The 16539-nt window shown below is 36.5% G+C and overlaps 1 long non-coding RNA gene across 1 annotated transcript in view; it reads right to left on the reverse strand.

The window, feature by feature from the left end:
* The window catches only part of LOC113603402 (uncharacterized), a 171079-nt gene that overhangs the window by 41171 nt on the left and 113369 nt on the right, over positions 1-16539 (reverse strand). The window lies entirely within an intron of this gene.

Here is a 16539-nt window from a genome sequence, read left to right on the forward strand (position 1 = left end):
TAAGGGCACCTGGTGGCAGTTAAGTATCCAGCTTAGACTCAGGTCATGATTTCATGGCTCTCCACATCCAGCTCTGTGCTGACAGCTCAGAGCATGGCACCTGCTTTGGATTCTGTGTCTCCCTCTCTCTCTGCCCTCTCCCACTTGCACTTTGTCTCTCTCTCTCAAAAATAAACATTAAAAAAATTAAATGATTTTAAATAATATTTATTTTTAATTTCGTTTTCATTCATATTATATAGAAATATAATTTATTTTTGTTGTTGTTGATTTTGTGATTTTTGTATCCTATAAGCTTGTGGAACAAACTTACAAGTTCTGGGAAGTTTTTTTTTTATTCTTTGGTATTTTCTGCTCCATCTTATCAGGTGGTAGAGGGGCAATAGTTGTTTCTTTTTTCTTTTGTCCTGTTTGCCTAGGTAGAAAAGTTATTGTCCTAAAATTTTCTATTAGACTGGTCCTTTGATGAGAAAGAGCAAGAATTTCTTGTGTGTACGTTTTTGTTTTGCTTTTATTTGTTGGTGTTTGTTTTTGTTTTTGTTTTTGTTTTTTGTTTCTGTACCCATTGGCATTTCTGGATTACTGACTTCTCTAGTACCCAGACCGAGATCTATGAAGCAAAAAGAAAACCCAGGGAACTCTCCACCATGTTGTCCCTCGGGTCCCCAGTTCCCTAGTCAGTCTCCAATGTTCAGAGTCAATGTCTGCTTTATATATAATGTCCAGGGATTTTAGCTGTACTTAATGAGAGAAATATTAAAAATAAAATCTACTCAATCTCTTTGGAAAAATAAGTCTTCCAAGTCACAAACACTTTCATGTCACAATTAAAGTATTTAATTTTTCATTTTCACAGCTGAGAGCTCTACTTCAGGAAAGGAAGAGTGGTTGACTTCTTTTTTACCTTTTTTCCTTCTTCCCTTTCCCCATTCCTTCCTTTCCTTCCTTTCCTTCTTTTCCTTCCTTCCTTCCTTCCTTCCTTCCTTCCTTCCTTCCTTCCTTCCTTTCTCCATCTAGAGTTTCTATACTTCCACCAACTGGAAAACCACAGCTTTTAGCCCTTCTATGAATGAAGGCATTAAAAGAAAGGTAAAATGGCATCATACTCTTAAAACATGTGACTAAAGGTGACTCTTTCTCTTATGGATACTTTCATAGGTTCTCAAGAATCTCTCCATCCAAATCCCTCTGAATGCCAGTCCCTCATCATAGGATGTCAGGTGCTTCCAATCACACCTCAGCTGCAGATTCTAGGTAGTATACTCCACAGCCTCTTGCTTTAAGAGCGCTCCTTTGGCAAATTTTCTATTTAAAAACATACCCTGCCCCCACAAAAGAAAAGAAAAGAAAAGAAAAGAAAAGAAAAGAAAAGAAAAGAAAAGAAAAGAAAAGAAAAATTGAATTCAGCAAAGTCGCAGGATACAAAATCAGTGTACAGAAATCAGTTGCATTTCTATATACCAATAATGAAGCAACAGAAAGAGAAATCAAGAAATCGATCCCATTTACAATTGCACCAAGAACCATAAAAAGCCTAGGAATAAACCTAAACAAAGATGTAACAGATCTGTATTCTGAAAACTATAGAAAACTTATGAAAGAAATTTAAGACACAAAGAAATGGAAAAACATTCCATGCTCATGGATTGGAAGAACAAATATTGTTAGAATGTCAATACTACCCAATGCAATCCCAATCAAAATTGCACCAGCATTCTTCTCAAAGCTAGAACAAACAATCCTAAAATTTGTATGGAATCACAAAAGACCCCGAATAGCCAAAGTCATATTGAAGAAGAAAACCAAAGTGTCACAATCCCAGGCTTTAGCCTCTACTCCAAACCTATAATCATCAAGACAGTATGGTATTGGCACAAAAACAGACACATAGGCCAATGGAATAGAATAGAGGACCCAGAATTGGACCCACAAATACATGGCCAACTAATCTTTGACAAAGCAGGAAAGAGTATCCAATGGAAAAAAGACAGTCTCTTTAGCAAATGGTGCTGGGAGAACTGGACAGCAACGTGCAGAAAAATGAAACTGGACCACTTTCTTACACCATTCACAAAATGGATTAAAGACCTAAATGTTAGACAGGAAACCATCAAAACCCTAGAGGAGAAAACAGGAAAAAAACCTCTTTGACCTCAGCTGCAGCAATTTCTTGCTCAATGTCTCCAAAGGCAAGAGAAATCCAAGCAAAATGAACTATTGGGACCTCATCAAGATAAAAAGCTTACACACTTCAAAGAAAACAAACAAAATTAAAAGGCAACTGAAAGAATGGGAGAAGATATTTGCAAATGACATTGGATAAAGGGTTAGTATCCAAAATCTATAAAGAATTTACCAAACTCAACATCCAAAAAACAAATAATCCAGCAAAGAAATAGGCAGAAGACATGAATAGACACTTTTCCAAAGAAGACATCCAGATGGCCAACAGATATGAAAAGATGCTTAACATCATTCATCATCAGGAAAATACCAATCAAAACCACTTTGAGATACCACCTCACACCAGTCAGAGTGGCTAAAATTAACAACTCAGAAAAAAACAGATGTTGACAAAGATGTGGACAAATGAGAAGCCTCTTGCACTGTTGGCGGGAATGCAAACTGGTGCAGCCACTCTGGAAAACAGTGTGGAGGTTTCTCAAAAAATTAAAAATAGAACTACGCTAGGACCCAGCAATAACACTACTAGGAATTTATCCAAAGGATATAGGAGTGCTGATTCATAGGGGCACATTAATCCCTGATGTTTATAGCAGCACTTTTAACAATAGCCAAATTATGGAAAGAGCCCAAATGTCCATCAACAGATGAATGGATAAAGAAGATGTGTTTATATATACCATGGAATACTACTCGGCAATGAGAAAGAATGAAATCTTACCTTTTGCAACAACGTGGATGGAACTGGAGGATATTATGCTAAGTGAAATAAGTCAGTCAGAGAAAGATAAATAACATATGTTTTCACTCATATGTGGAACTTAAGAAACTTAAAATAAAACCATGGGGGAAGAGATGGGGAAAAAGTAGTTTCAAACAGAGAGGAAGTAAACCATTAGAGACTTATAAATACAGAGAACGAGCTGAGAGTTGATGGGGTGCGGGGGAGAGGGGAATATGGGTGATGGGCACTGAGGATGGCACTTATTGGGATGAGCACTGGGTGTTATATGTAAGTGATGAATCACAGGAATCTACCCCCAAAACCAAAACCACACTGTATACACTGTATGTTTGCCAACTTGACAATAAATTATATTTAAAATAATAGTAAAGTAACAAATAAATAAATAATAAAATCATCCTCCACCCCTGCAAAAAACAACAACAACAACAACAACAACAACAACAACAACAAAAAGTCCCCAGGAAACAATTCTACTGAGTTCCACATCTGTTTCTTAAAATTTAAGTTCTTTTTGCTATGATGGAGGAAAGAGAAATACTGTCAAGATCCCTAGACATGGCATCTATATAACTGCCAAAGGCTTTTAAAATTTTCTTCAAATGTAAGTAAAGCTAGTGTACTGTGGCCCTTCAATTAAGAAACATTACAAAACACTTCCCCCACCCTTCCTGGCAGGGGATAGGGGGAAAAGAGAGAGAAAGAATCACACCTCAGCTTTCTCCAGAGAAATCCTATTCACCAAATCATCTTGAATTTTCAACCTTCAACCTTTTTATAATCTCAAAATAAGCAAAAGTCTCATGAATCCTAAACCAGTTCTCTATCATTTCCAATGAAAATATGCATAATCATGTGGTACCTCTCCCTGGCTTATGATATTACCATACCTGGTATCAGAGTCAAATTTTCCCATTTAGCATCTTGTTGCACAGTTACAATGAGGGCAAGTTCAGGAGACACTTCAAAAATATTTGATGAATGAATGTGGTATTACTGCATTTATTTAGTGTTTTCCTCAATTAATTAAAACAAAATGAAGGGCTCCGAGAAAAGAACTGGATTTCTTCCCAATCTTAACTAAGATATCTATACACAGGATACACACAGTAGGTACTCAAATTGTAAATTGTTGAACTGAAGTACACAGAAATACTCTTGTTCAACCAAAGGTCAAGTAGCATATAGTGAATTAGCTAGCACGCCGTAATCATGTGTTATTGAATTTGGTAATAACTTACTTATTATCTGCAATGGGTTTCTGAAAAATATTTCTCTTTCCATTAAGGATTTCATTTTCAACATTTGCTTGTCAGTTAAATCCTCACATCACTAATGTAACTTCTCATCACAGGCAGAATTGAATATTCATGCCTAGCTCAAATCACTGTTACTCTGGCCTCTTGCTTCCCCCACCCACCCCCACCCCGCCAGATAGTTAACCCATCATTTGTATGGAAAATTTATTGCAGTTTGCCATTTATAGACTCTCTTTAAGTCTGTTTTGTTATATGAACTGTAAATTTGCTAAGAAATTGTATTGGATTGTTATGGAGGTTGGGGACATAAAAATTAGACACATTAAGTAATAATCTTATATTTGTTCCACCTATTGAGACCCTTACTATTCTTCCTATCTTTGCTGAATATTTTCTTTGAAAATGTCTACATGTAACAGAATTCTCCCACCATTGAAGTATTCTTCTGAAATTTTATTATCGTAATAATGAAGAACCGTATTAAAGATCAAGGCAAATTAACCAGTGTAATTTGTACACTGTAAGTGCTTTCTATGCATATGGACAGGATGAACTGCTATGATGTCATATTACAAAAAAGCATACTGCTTTTTCTACCTCATAAATAGACTCGCATTTTAATTTTTTATTAGATTATTTGGTAATAGACCAATAAATGTACTCTAGCATCTTTTGTGTAAGTAATGAATTCTTTGTAATGTGAGATTTCATGACAGCTCTTTGCCATTAATAAACTTCACGGAGAGTAAGGAGACATGACTGAGGTTGGTTTGAGAATTACTGGATCTGCATATTAGCAGAATGAATGAGTCAAGTTCTACTGTATCAAAAATATTATCCATAATAATTTGTATGCTAAACAGTGTATAATGATTCTGGCCAGCAGCGCAAGAAGCCACTATTAATTCATACTGATAACCCAGGGCTGGCATGTTCCTTTACAAGGCAACTTATGAAAACAAGCTCAAATTACTGTTGATGTTTAATATTAATTAGGCTCTCTCTTGCCCTGTGGCTTTCCCAAATAATTCTCTGATAGTAAGTCAACCATTAAATGGTTAAGCATGTCCCAAAACAATATGTGTGTCATCAAGGGAGTAATGCAACAGGAGAAATGGATTAACTCAGTGTCATAAACAGCATATTACATAGAAATATGCTTACTTTCTAGGAGCTTACAATCTGAAGCCTGATATTCATCATTGACATCATACATATTGTAGCATAAACACTTCCTAAATGAAGATTAGTTGCATATTAACAATGTAACCCCCTTATTATGCCCTCATAGAAAGTCAAAACTGTACAATTCATTATCAAAATAATCTTATTGTTAACTAAGTAATAATAAGCATAAAATCCCTAGGCATATTCAGGCTTAAGTCATGCACTATAATCCATACAGCACACATTCTAGATGCTTCTGCATTATATTCAGCTCATTCTAGCCACACACTCCCTCCTAAACAGGTACAATAGCCTTGCAACCTCACTGCTTTCTTATAACCCCAGAATCTCTTCCCTCTCTCCTTCATGACAGGTCCTGTAGTTACTTAAATACCATTTGCTTCCCACCAACACCCACCCTCTCCCTCAGCCTAACTTCATATCTCCTATTCAACTTTGGACTAGTTGCCAATGTTTCATTCAATTTAAGAAAGATTTGTTTATCTGTCACTTAGGATCAGGATTTTTTTTTTCTCCTGAAGGAGATGAGGGAAAGCTTGATCTCTCAATGATTATGATTTGGAATCTAGAAGCTACAAGACAATCAGAGTTTTTAAATACCAAGGGTTTTCTACTCTCAGAATAGCACACAATTCCTATAAGTTATTGTGCAAAAAGAGTCTCTGTCTCTTCTTTTCCCTTGTGATGCATTACAAAAGGCCTCTTACTGTTATCCTAACTCAATTAGAACCTGGCCTCAGAAGGCAGAAGGTTATGTGCAAGAAGCCAGTATGGTGTAGGGCGTGTCAGGAAGAACAAATCCATCTTGCCATCATACAGATGAAGGAAAATGTTGTCCTAGACCTCAAAAAAATGTATTTGAAAGCTAGCCTCATTAATGTTGATTCGCCAAAAGTGACGTATATCAACAAACAGAATCCTAGAATCTTGTGGTTGTAAGGGGCTTGAGAGGTCATCTAGTCTAAGGTGGACCATGTAAAAATTCCTTTCAAGTGCCTTTCAGACAAGGAAATTAATTCCTTGGGTGAAGGTCAAGCATTTGAGGGAATGATCATCATTAAAGGATTGTATTTGCCAGGCACACAATCAGGCAAGGCATTGTATGAAGGGTTGAGATCGCATGTCTCTGAGACCTAGAACATTATGAAAAAGTTACTAAAGGAGCTAGCAAAGAGCAAGGGGCTAAATGGCATGCCTGAATCTGGTCAAGGTTAAAAGCAGAAATTACTTTCCATGGAAAAATGACCAATGTAAACTTCAAGTTACACTGACAAACTAAAGCAGTCTCAGGGAATTTAACAATCTTAGCTGTAAAGTGATGGGTTAACAATCTACACTTTCAGGGGGGAAAAAAAAGTAAGAGGCCAAAATAACAGTGATTTGAGCTAGGCATGAATATTCAATTTTGCCTATGATGAGAAGTTACATTAATGATGTGAGGATTTAACTGACAAGTAAATGCTGAAAATGAAATCCTTAATGGAAAGAGAAATATTTTTCAGAAACCCATTGCAGATAATAAGTAAATTATTACCAACTTCAATAAAATATGATGATGAACACGTAAACCTTTAATGTCTAACATTAGGCATTACTGAACAATAGAGGTTTCAAAAAGATGAACACCTTTTCATGTTGCTCCTTTTATTTTTAAAGTATCCACCTCTCCTTGAGATTTCTTTTAGCTACTAATAAAAGAAAAGCTGTTAGAGGGTTTTAAAGGTATTCTTTACTTCTTAAAGGAATAAGGGAAAGTAGAAGTTTCCCTTTTTCCCCACTAATAAATGCAATTTTTCAAAGTAGTATGTGATTATATTTTTTGGACATGTCAGTAAACACATATTTATAAGTTGTAGATTAAATTTTTACCAATAAATAATATTTAGACCTCCACTAAATTAGGCATGAAACAGAATTTATTTTACATATTTTAAATACAAAAGTGTCCCGTTGTATTCAGTCAGTTACCTTGTGATTCTCAGGAGCGAAGAAGAAAAACCAAACCTTTCATGAGATTCTTATTCACAGTGCTACTTCTCAGAGCAAAATTTATTTGAAATTCACAGTGGTTTGGCACTTCTGGAGGAAATGCCCAAGCAGAGGACCATTCATCAGTCAACTAGCAGTGCAGGTTTGGAGGGACCTTTTTCATTCCTGCTTTAGTATGAACCTCTTACTGGGTTAGAAAACCATCAGGATGAAACCCATCAGGATGAAGATCAAAGACCCCTCCTGAAGTAGAAGAGAAAAGGAAATCTGCAACTGAGGTAAGGTGCTAACTTCCACTATCTCCAGTGACTGAACTAAAATGAAAGAAAATAAGTTGGCCCAACGTGGTGGGACCTTGGGAATCCTGGGAGTCAGAATTCCCAAGAGCTCTCTGGCTGCAACAGCCTTTGCACTTCAACAAATGTCTAATCAGAATGGTAGAATCCCTCCTCCACATCATGATCTGAGAAAACTATTACCTGAGATACCTCTTCCACCAAATACTTGGAATTATTTGGTGTCTTCTGACACTTTCTGCTGGAAATAATAATTTGGGAAAAGAGAGGTCACAAATTATTTGGAAAATAATTTCTTTTCTTCTCTTGATCCCATATTGAATTAATATGATTCTAATACCTCTGTTAAACTTCAAGATGGGAATGATCTCAAGAAATAAATTGTTTCAAAACTGACCATGATATTACTTACCATAATAATGGTTCTGAGTAGTCCTGCATTAAAGAACTCTATATATTCTCAATGAGTACTTTTTATTGTATACAACTTTTCCTCTGGACACACTTTGGGAAGTACTGTCCCAAGCAACAAAAAATGATATGAATCTTCCTTTAAGCAATATAAGACCTGGTATTTGCTTGCGACGTTTCTGTTTGCTCAGAGTTTCCTTTATCTTTCTAGTATATCTTAATGATTCGAGTTGAATCTAAAGGGAAAAGGAGACCTTCTTCTATCAAACCTCAACTTGGATCACTGAATAAAATTATAAAGAGGTTTAGTAATCTATTTTTTACAGAGATGAACCCTGAACTGTGATTCTCAGGAATCCTGATAAATGCTCAGGAAAAGGGTAATATGGCCAAAATCACATAGGACGTAAGACCAGGACTAGCGTATGCACCTGCTTTTAACCCAGTATATTAACTCAGCAGTGGCCCAAGCCACAGACCCACTTTTTCTCTCCATCACTATCCAAGCCTGCCTCCTACTCATCCACTCCACTATTCTGCACTCTCAGAACTCCTGATTTCTCAACCCACTCCCTTTTCCCCTCTCTTTCCTGAATGATGCTTCTGGACTGCTTCTCCCTTTCACACTTCAACTACTACCACCACCCTATTCTTCGTATTCTTGGATACAAATCCTGTCCCTGACTTCCAGATCCATGCACTATCCTGGATCCATCCATTCCCTGGATCCATCTGAAGGAATCAAACAGAATCCAGATCTTCAAACTACTAATCCACACATCATTCTTCATATTAGATTCAGACTCACTGTCTCTTCAGTAAATACTCTCATTTATCTTATTCAGAAGAATAGTCAAGATGGCAGGTTTTCAGTTGGGGCAGGGGATGGGGATTTGCAAACAGTTTAACATAGCAAAAAGTATTATTTCCATATATATGGTCTTTGAATTAACCAAATACAGTACTAAGCTTTTATTTTAGTTTTTAATTGAAAATTGTTTAATTAGCAACCAATTTATCACAATTTGAGTTTACATTGGCCAGGATGATCAGAGAGTTATCCAGTACAAAAAAGCAACAAACTTTCTTGTGTAATGGAAATCCATGTGTTCCAGATAGGCACTGTAGGAGGGGAAAAAACTTTTCCTCTATTCTCTTAGGTTTAGTGTCAGGGTCTGTGAATTAAACTGAGAAAAGACAGAGTAGAGAAAAAATAGTGTATTTACACATATAATGAGCATACACACAGGTGAACTCAGTGGCGAGTAATTCAAAGGAGTAGTTAAAATTGCAGGCTCATATACCATCTTAACAAAGGGCAATAAATTATGGAGAAGTGACAAGACAAAGAAAATGGATTTGGGCTTCTAGGGATGGTAAATTGTGGAAAGGTAAACATGTGAGGGGAAACTAATGGAAGGTGAGAGCTATGTGAGTAAGGTTTGTTTATACTGACTCATCTCAGTGCTAACTTTCTGCCTCCTATGATAAGGGTTGTTGTCCTCCTGGTACAAGAGAGGGAAGGGAAGCAAACCTGCACAAAAGGAAATGTATGCCCTGCTTTTTAGATAGAAAGAGGAAGGGAAGAGAGTTCTTCCTGTGTCACCTGTTTCTTAATTGCCTTCAACTCAAAATAATCCTTATGCCAAAGTGGCATATTTTGAGGGGGCATATTCTTATTCCCTTCAGCGTAAAATGGAATGGGGAAAAAAAAGGCTATGTGCATTCAGAACTGTAGGGATAAAACATAACCAGCCTTTGACCTAGAAAAAAATGTATTTTAAAGTGATGGCTCTTTATTTCACTTAGTGTGAAGTGATATTTGATTCATATCATATGAACCATATTTGATTCTACAGAAAATAAGACTTACAAGTATAAATCAAGAGATTAAAAAGTGTGAATAATCCTTAAACTGTCTAGCCATAACATATCTGGACAACTTACTACATTAATCTTCCTCATTGGGAAGTGACACAAATGTATGAATATTTGGGACCTGAAAACTTCAAGTAAAAAATGTTTATGCTCTATAAATAAATACCCTACTACTGGCAAAGTGGTCCTTTCATTTATTATAGCTGCTAATACACCTGAAAAAAATAAGGAGTAGCTTTTTCCTAATTACAAAAAATAAGAATACCTAATGCAAAAATGAAAAAACAGATGCTTATGAGAGCAAATATTAGAGGAGAATTTATGTAATTTTTTCACTTAAAACTGATAGAAGGCCAGAATATGTGCTTATTCTGGTGATGGGTGTAGGGAAGAAGTGAGGAGCCAACAGAACCTAAGGGTAAACTTACAGAAGTCCAAACTAACTACAACAGCTTCTAGCCTCCTCTCCTTCCCTACACTCTTCACCTCTCTCTCTCTCTCTCTCTCTCTCTCTCTCTCTCCCCCTTTCCCTCTCCCTCTCCTGCTCCTTGTATTCAGTCTTTAGTTTCTTTTTTTTATCCATGGAACTAAGATTTGGGGTAACATGAATATTTTTTATTTTAGTCTCACCAGTTTTTATGTATATGATGCTTCCTGCCAAATAGCTGAGCCATTAGAATTATAGATCTAGCCTGTAACACTGTGTGTTGTCCTTTAGTTGACCGTCTGCACCAATGAAAGGCACTGTTGTCAAGGCATGCCCCTTTGCCCTTGTGGTTACCATTTTACTCCAAAGGATTTCCAAGGGTGAGCTATTATATTGCTTCAGCTACTGTATTCACCCTACTGAGTCACATTTTGGCCAAAAGCCTAATAGAAGGCAGAGTCAATACTGAATTCAGATGAATTTATTCTTCAATATTTTTTAAAAGACACTTTTATAACAAGGCCCTACTGGCAATTAACAGCAATATAATTGACAGTTATAAAATCAAAATAACATAGACACATGTGTCATTTAATTTAAGTAATGCTTTAAAAGAAAAAAACATTCTTATGTAAAGTGAATTCCTTTTAACCTGTCATTGATTTTAATCTAAATTCAGATACACATTCTGCTGGCAAAAGTTTGCCCTCTGTATGTGGTAGCAGTTATAACTTAGAATGTGGTTACTTACACAAAATCAAACATTTAAAGAAAAGTAACATTGTTCTTATAAAACACTAACAAAACCCTCAAAACTGTGCAATATAACAAACAAAATACTATAAAACAAAAATAAATAATAAACCTCTACTCAGAGAAACTCTGAAAATACATCTCATTATGCCTCATCTGATATTGCTTCTACAGAGAAAGCAAATTCTAAATCTAAAATATTCTATTTCCCACAAGCCTCAAAATACTCCGATACGTTAGGCAATTGTCTTAATTTTTATATTTGTACTTTAAACACAATTTGAAGAAACTGATCTCTAAGCACTTGGGTTTAATAATCCTTGGAGCCATTCGGCTGCTAACTTGCTGTGTTACCATGGACAATCCATTTTAAATCTCTGAATTTCAGTTCCACTTACAGAATTAGGAGTAACAGGAAGTACACACTTCAGTGGTTTTCACTGTAAGTTTCCCTAGAGATGCTTGAGAGATAGTAAGAGAGAAGCTCAATTTTGTTTCTTTATGTACTCAGGCCCCACACAGTGACACCATGAAAAATGGGTTGTAGAGGATTCAGCTGACTTGCAAGGAACCATCTTAAATAAACATACTACCTAAGTAAATATAGCATGCTAGCTATGTAAATACAGCTTCAAGACAAGACCTCAGCTACAACATACCCACAAACAGGTTGTTGCCCCCAAATCCTTCCATATAGAAATTCTTAAGCCACCACTGGACCCACTTACTATTTCATTTTTAAAATGTTTTTTGGGAGGTTTTGCTTTTTTTTTTTTTTGAAAATGAGTAGTGTAATCAAATGATCATGGATTTTACAGTTAGACCAGTGAGACACAAATTCCTCTTCTACTTTCTGTGAAACCCTGGTCATGTTTTTTATTATCTTAGAGCTTCGTTTAAAAAACATTTTTTTAATGTTTATTTATTTTTGAGAGAGAGAGAAAAAAAGAATGTGAGCAGCAGAGGGGCAAGGAAGAGGTAGACACAGAATCTGAAGCAGCCTCCAGGCTCTGAGCTGTCAGCAGAGACCAATGCGAGGCTCGAACCCACAAACCATGAGATCCTGACTTGAGCCGAAGTCGGACACTTAAGTGACTGAGCCACCCAGGCACCTCTCAGTTTCTTCATTTTTAAAACAAGGATAATAATATCCAACTCACAACGTTTCTGGAGTGATTAATAAAATACTGCATGTAACTGGGATGTTAAAAATTGGGCGGCTTTCACTGGGCTATTAGAACTCCCCAGTCCTTTGAGCTGGCACATCCAAGAATTCTCATATTCCCTGAGGCAATTATACTCATTGGTGTGGCTCTGGCTTCCTCAAATTTTACCTCTGCTTCACTCCACAGGAAAATCGGTCTCCATGTTTCAGTTTTCGCAAGCATTCATAAGTAAAGATACAATCACAAAAGGTGGTTCATGTATTTCTCTTCCTCTCCCACATCTTTCACTACCTTCCAATGCCTCCCTTCAGGATTGGCCTGGGAGCTCTAAATTTTTCTCTCTCTATTATGAAAAAAATCTTCTCTTACTATAAAACCTTGGCAATAACTATTATTCATATCCTGATTCCAGTCCTTACGTTGTACGTGCATTATTTTCAACAGTTACCAAAAATATACTTGTAAACAACTCTAGGCATTGTAATTATCTCCCCAACATTCCTTTCATCACTCTCTCATTATTCAGTAGTTATGCTGGTTAGATTTAGATAAATGTTGTTACTCAAAGTGTGACCCATGGGCCAGAAAATGTCAACATCACCTGGTAACTTGCTCAAAATGCAAAATCTCAAGACCCATTCCAGACTATTGATTTGGACCTACAGATAACCCCAACCTTTCTTGTTGCATGATCCTTGAGAGTTCAGGCAACTGTGTCTAAAACCAATCGGTGCCATAAATTCCTGGTTTCAAAAATCAGTCCAGAAGGTGGATAATACTAAGATTGTCCAATCAGAGTGATACTCAGGATTTCTGCTTTGCATTTACTAGCAAGGTCTTATCTACCCCACCACATCATCCCTCAAACATGAATAAGAAGGCATGGAAACCTGTTCTGTGCTGCCATCTTGTAATGATGAAGGAAGAAACTGGAGGACAAATCCAATACCAAGAGGGTCTCATTTGGAGTGCCTGAGTGGCTCGGTGAGTTGGGCATCTGACTTCAGCTCAGGTCACAATCTCATAGTCCATGAGTTTGAGCCCTGCAGCGGGCTCTGTGCTGACAGCCCAGAGCCTAGAGCCTGCTTTGGATTCTGTGTCTCCCTCTCTCTCTGCCCTTCCCCCACTCATGTTTTGTCTCTCTCTCTCTCTCTCAAAAATAAACAAATATTTTTTAAAAAATTAAAAATAACACAAAGAGGGTCTCAGTTAGTCTGAATAGAGTGGAACCAGAACTCTAATGAACTTCCCTCTGAAGCTCATCCTACCTTTCAACACATAATTAAGCAAATTCACCTTCATTTTTAAGGCTGGGTGAGAAACCATGACCTAAAGTCAAATTTGGTTGGTACTGCTCCAAACTCAGAATGATTTTTGCATTTTAAAAAAAGTGTAGGATAAGAAGAAGAAGGAAGAAAAGGAGAATGAGAAGGAGGGAAGGGGAGGAGGAAGAGGAGGGGAGAAGGAGAGGAGGGGAAGGAGGGGTAGGGGGAAGAGAAAGAAACAGACATATGGCCCACAAAACCTAAAATATTTACCACCTAGCCCTATACAGTAAAGGCTTGCTGACCCCTAAGCCAACTGAAGCATCCAAACAGATGCTCTCTTCACCTCTTCATGCATCCAAATGGCATAGCACTTAGCAAATTCAATTAGTATTAGTTCTCCCTACCACTGTCCTGCTAAATTCTCCCTGCTCTAAGATTCTGTGATATAATACTTAAAACTAGCAAGTGAAATATAGAAATACTATGTTATATTAAATCATATTTCCTTACATCAATAATGCTTTTATAGATCTGTTGTACTATCAGAAGATTGTGTTGTACTATACAGTGGTTAAGCACATAGTTCTAGAACTAGAATGCCTGAGACTCAACCTGATCACTCACTAGCTGTGAAACCATGAGCAAGTTATTTAACTTGTCTATGCCTCATTTTCTTTATTTAAGTTGGAAATAATAGCCAAAGTACCTACCTCACTGTGTTGACATATGGTTAAATGAACTGCTATATATAAAGTACTCTAGATTGTGCCTAACACATGGTAAAACAAATAAAGTTTATCTTTATCATATCTCTGCTTTACAATTTTCTAAAATGTTAAAATACCAGTCAAGATTCATCCTAATGTTGGTAAAGATATGTGACTGTTCAACAAATGTTCACAACTGTGGCGAATAAAGAACAGATTGTTCCCAATACTACAAACTATCTCTAGCTGATCACTGATATTTTCATTCATGCTTTTAGCACATTGTTCTTGGGTCGTGATGGTTTGGGGTTGGTAAAAACATCCTTTGTTGTCTCCCAGTTCTCAAATTACAGGCACTGGGAAAGGAACAAAGAAGAAGACTAAAGAGGCACCTGAAGACATTGCTATTCAGCTTTCTCTTTTATTGGCTTAAATGCTAATCTGCCACTTCTGAAAACAAGAAATTTCCCCCAGAGAATTCCTTTTGACCTTTCTTAACTTCCTCTCCTTTCTTTCCCTCTGACTTTATTTTTAGATAGATATCAAACAGGAAATTCCAGTCCACTAGGAAATGGTGAATTTTCTAGCTAGAGATCAGAGGGTGGAGCCCAGTGGGAAATCAGTAATGGAGAACAGACTAGGGGTTTGGACAGGGGAAGAATGGATGGATTCTGGTGAAACAAGAGGCCATCTTCATTTCTTTTTTCTCCTCCTAGGGATGAAACCAGTAGCTTCCATCTATGGCTAAAGAACAACTTTTTAAAAAACAGACCAGTTGATTTAAGGCAAAATTCAAAAATCAAAAGACTGGCAAGACCTACAGAGCAGTTATAGCCACAGAACTGTTCTAATGCCCCAACACCGGATGGATGAGGGTGTGTAGGGTACCGAGAGACATAACAATGATTTGCCACTTACTGCTAAGTGTTGCCAAATGTGCTTTAAGTACCTCATGTACTGGAAATACACTGCAAATTACCTTCCTTATGTTGTGAATAGGAAAAGAAGCTTTTTCTTTCTTTCCTGTTTATACTATCGATCACTGCATATTCAAATCCACCTCTTCTGCCTTGCAAGAAATTGATGTCTAGGATGTACTTTATAACACTTTGTAGTTTTCGGATTTGAAACTGTAAAATGTCACACAGTATGACCTTTCTGAATGAGTTTATTAGCTTAATTGTAGTTTAAATTTCGTAAGCCAGAAAATACACAATCTTATACAACTACTAAATCTTTCACGAATTATTTGGGATTCTCAAAGATAGCATTATATAGTAAGTTGATTCTGGATTAAAGAATCAACTGGAAACTTAATTCTACAGATTAATATTACTAAAGATCTCTAGCACTGGTTTCTGTAGTGTAAGACATCTGGAAGAAGGCTTCCAAGTTGGGAGACCAGCATCTTTGCTGAAGCTTGCACACAACAAAGTAAAAAACTGTTATATTTTTATATTACCAATCTGGTAAACTCACATAACAAATGTAGAAACTGGCCTGCTGATCATAAAATTCCTCCTTATAAAAATACTGATTCAGAAATGATTTAACACTATGAAACTGTGTTATGAAAGTACACTATGAAAACGTTCTTAAAGTTTTAATCTATTAAAACTCATGAAAAATTAAGGTGCATTTTTAGTTTGTCCTCTCTTTTTTTAGTCAAGTAATACTTGCTTATAGTAAAAAAAAATGGAAACAGTACAAAAAGGTAAATATATCTATATATGTGACTCCCTTATACCACAGACACCATCACAGAGGAAACTATTACTAATGGTTTATTATATCCTTCCCCAAATTTCAATACAATATAGCAATATATAACCTCTTTTAAACATGAATGAGATCATCTTCTGCACTTTGTTTTGTTTTGTTTTGTCTTACTTAGTAACATTTTTGGATAAACTCCCATCTAATCCTATAATCTTTTCAATCTAGTGATCAAATCCTAAAATCTAAATACCAAAACATAAACACCAAGTGTTATTTATGCTTCTCAGTGCACCTTCTACCTACCCATGTGAAGGATGGGTGGTCACAGATGAGAAACACACTGTTCAAAAAGGTAAACACCCTTCTTTCTTGCTGAACTTTCCAGACTTCTGAGTGTACTAGTTTACATAGTGACCCAAAAGATTTATGCAATACACTACCTTTCACAAAGTAATTTAAGCAAGGGGTTTTCCCTCAGAGAAGTATGGTATCCCAAAGAACACACTTGGGGAACTGCTTAGCTACAATATCTAGTTTCCTCATTCTAAA

This window comes from Acinonyx jubatus, chromosome A1 (genome assembly GCF_027475565.1).
Source record: "Acinonyx jubatus isolate Ajub_Pintada_27869175 chromosome A1, VMU_Ajub_asm_v1.0, whole genome shotgun sequence".
In the NCBI taxonomy this organism is placed as follows: domain Eukaryota; kingdom Metazoa; phylum Chordata; class Mammalia; order Carnivora; family Felidae; genus Acinonyx; species Acinonyx jubatus.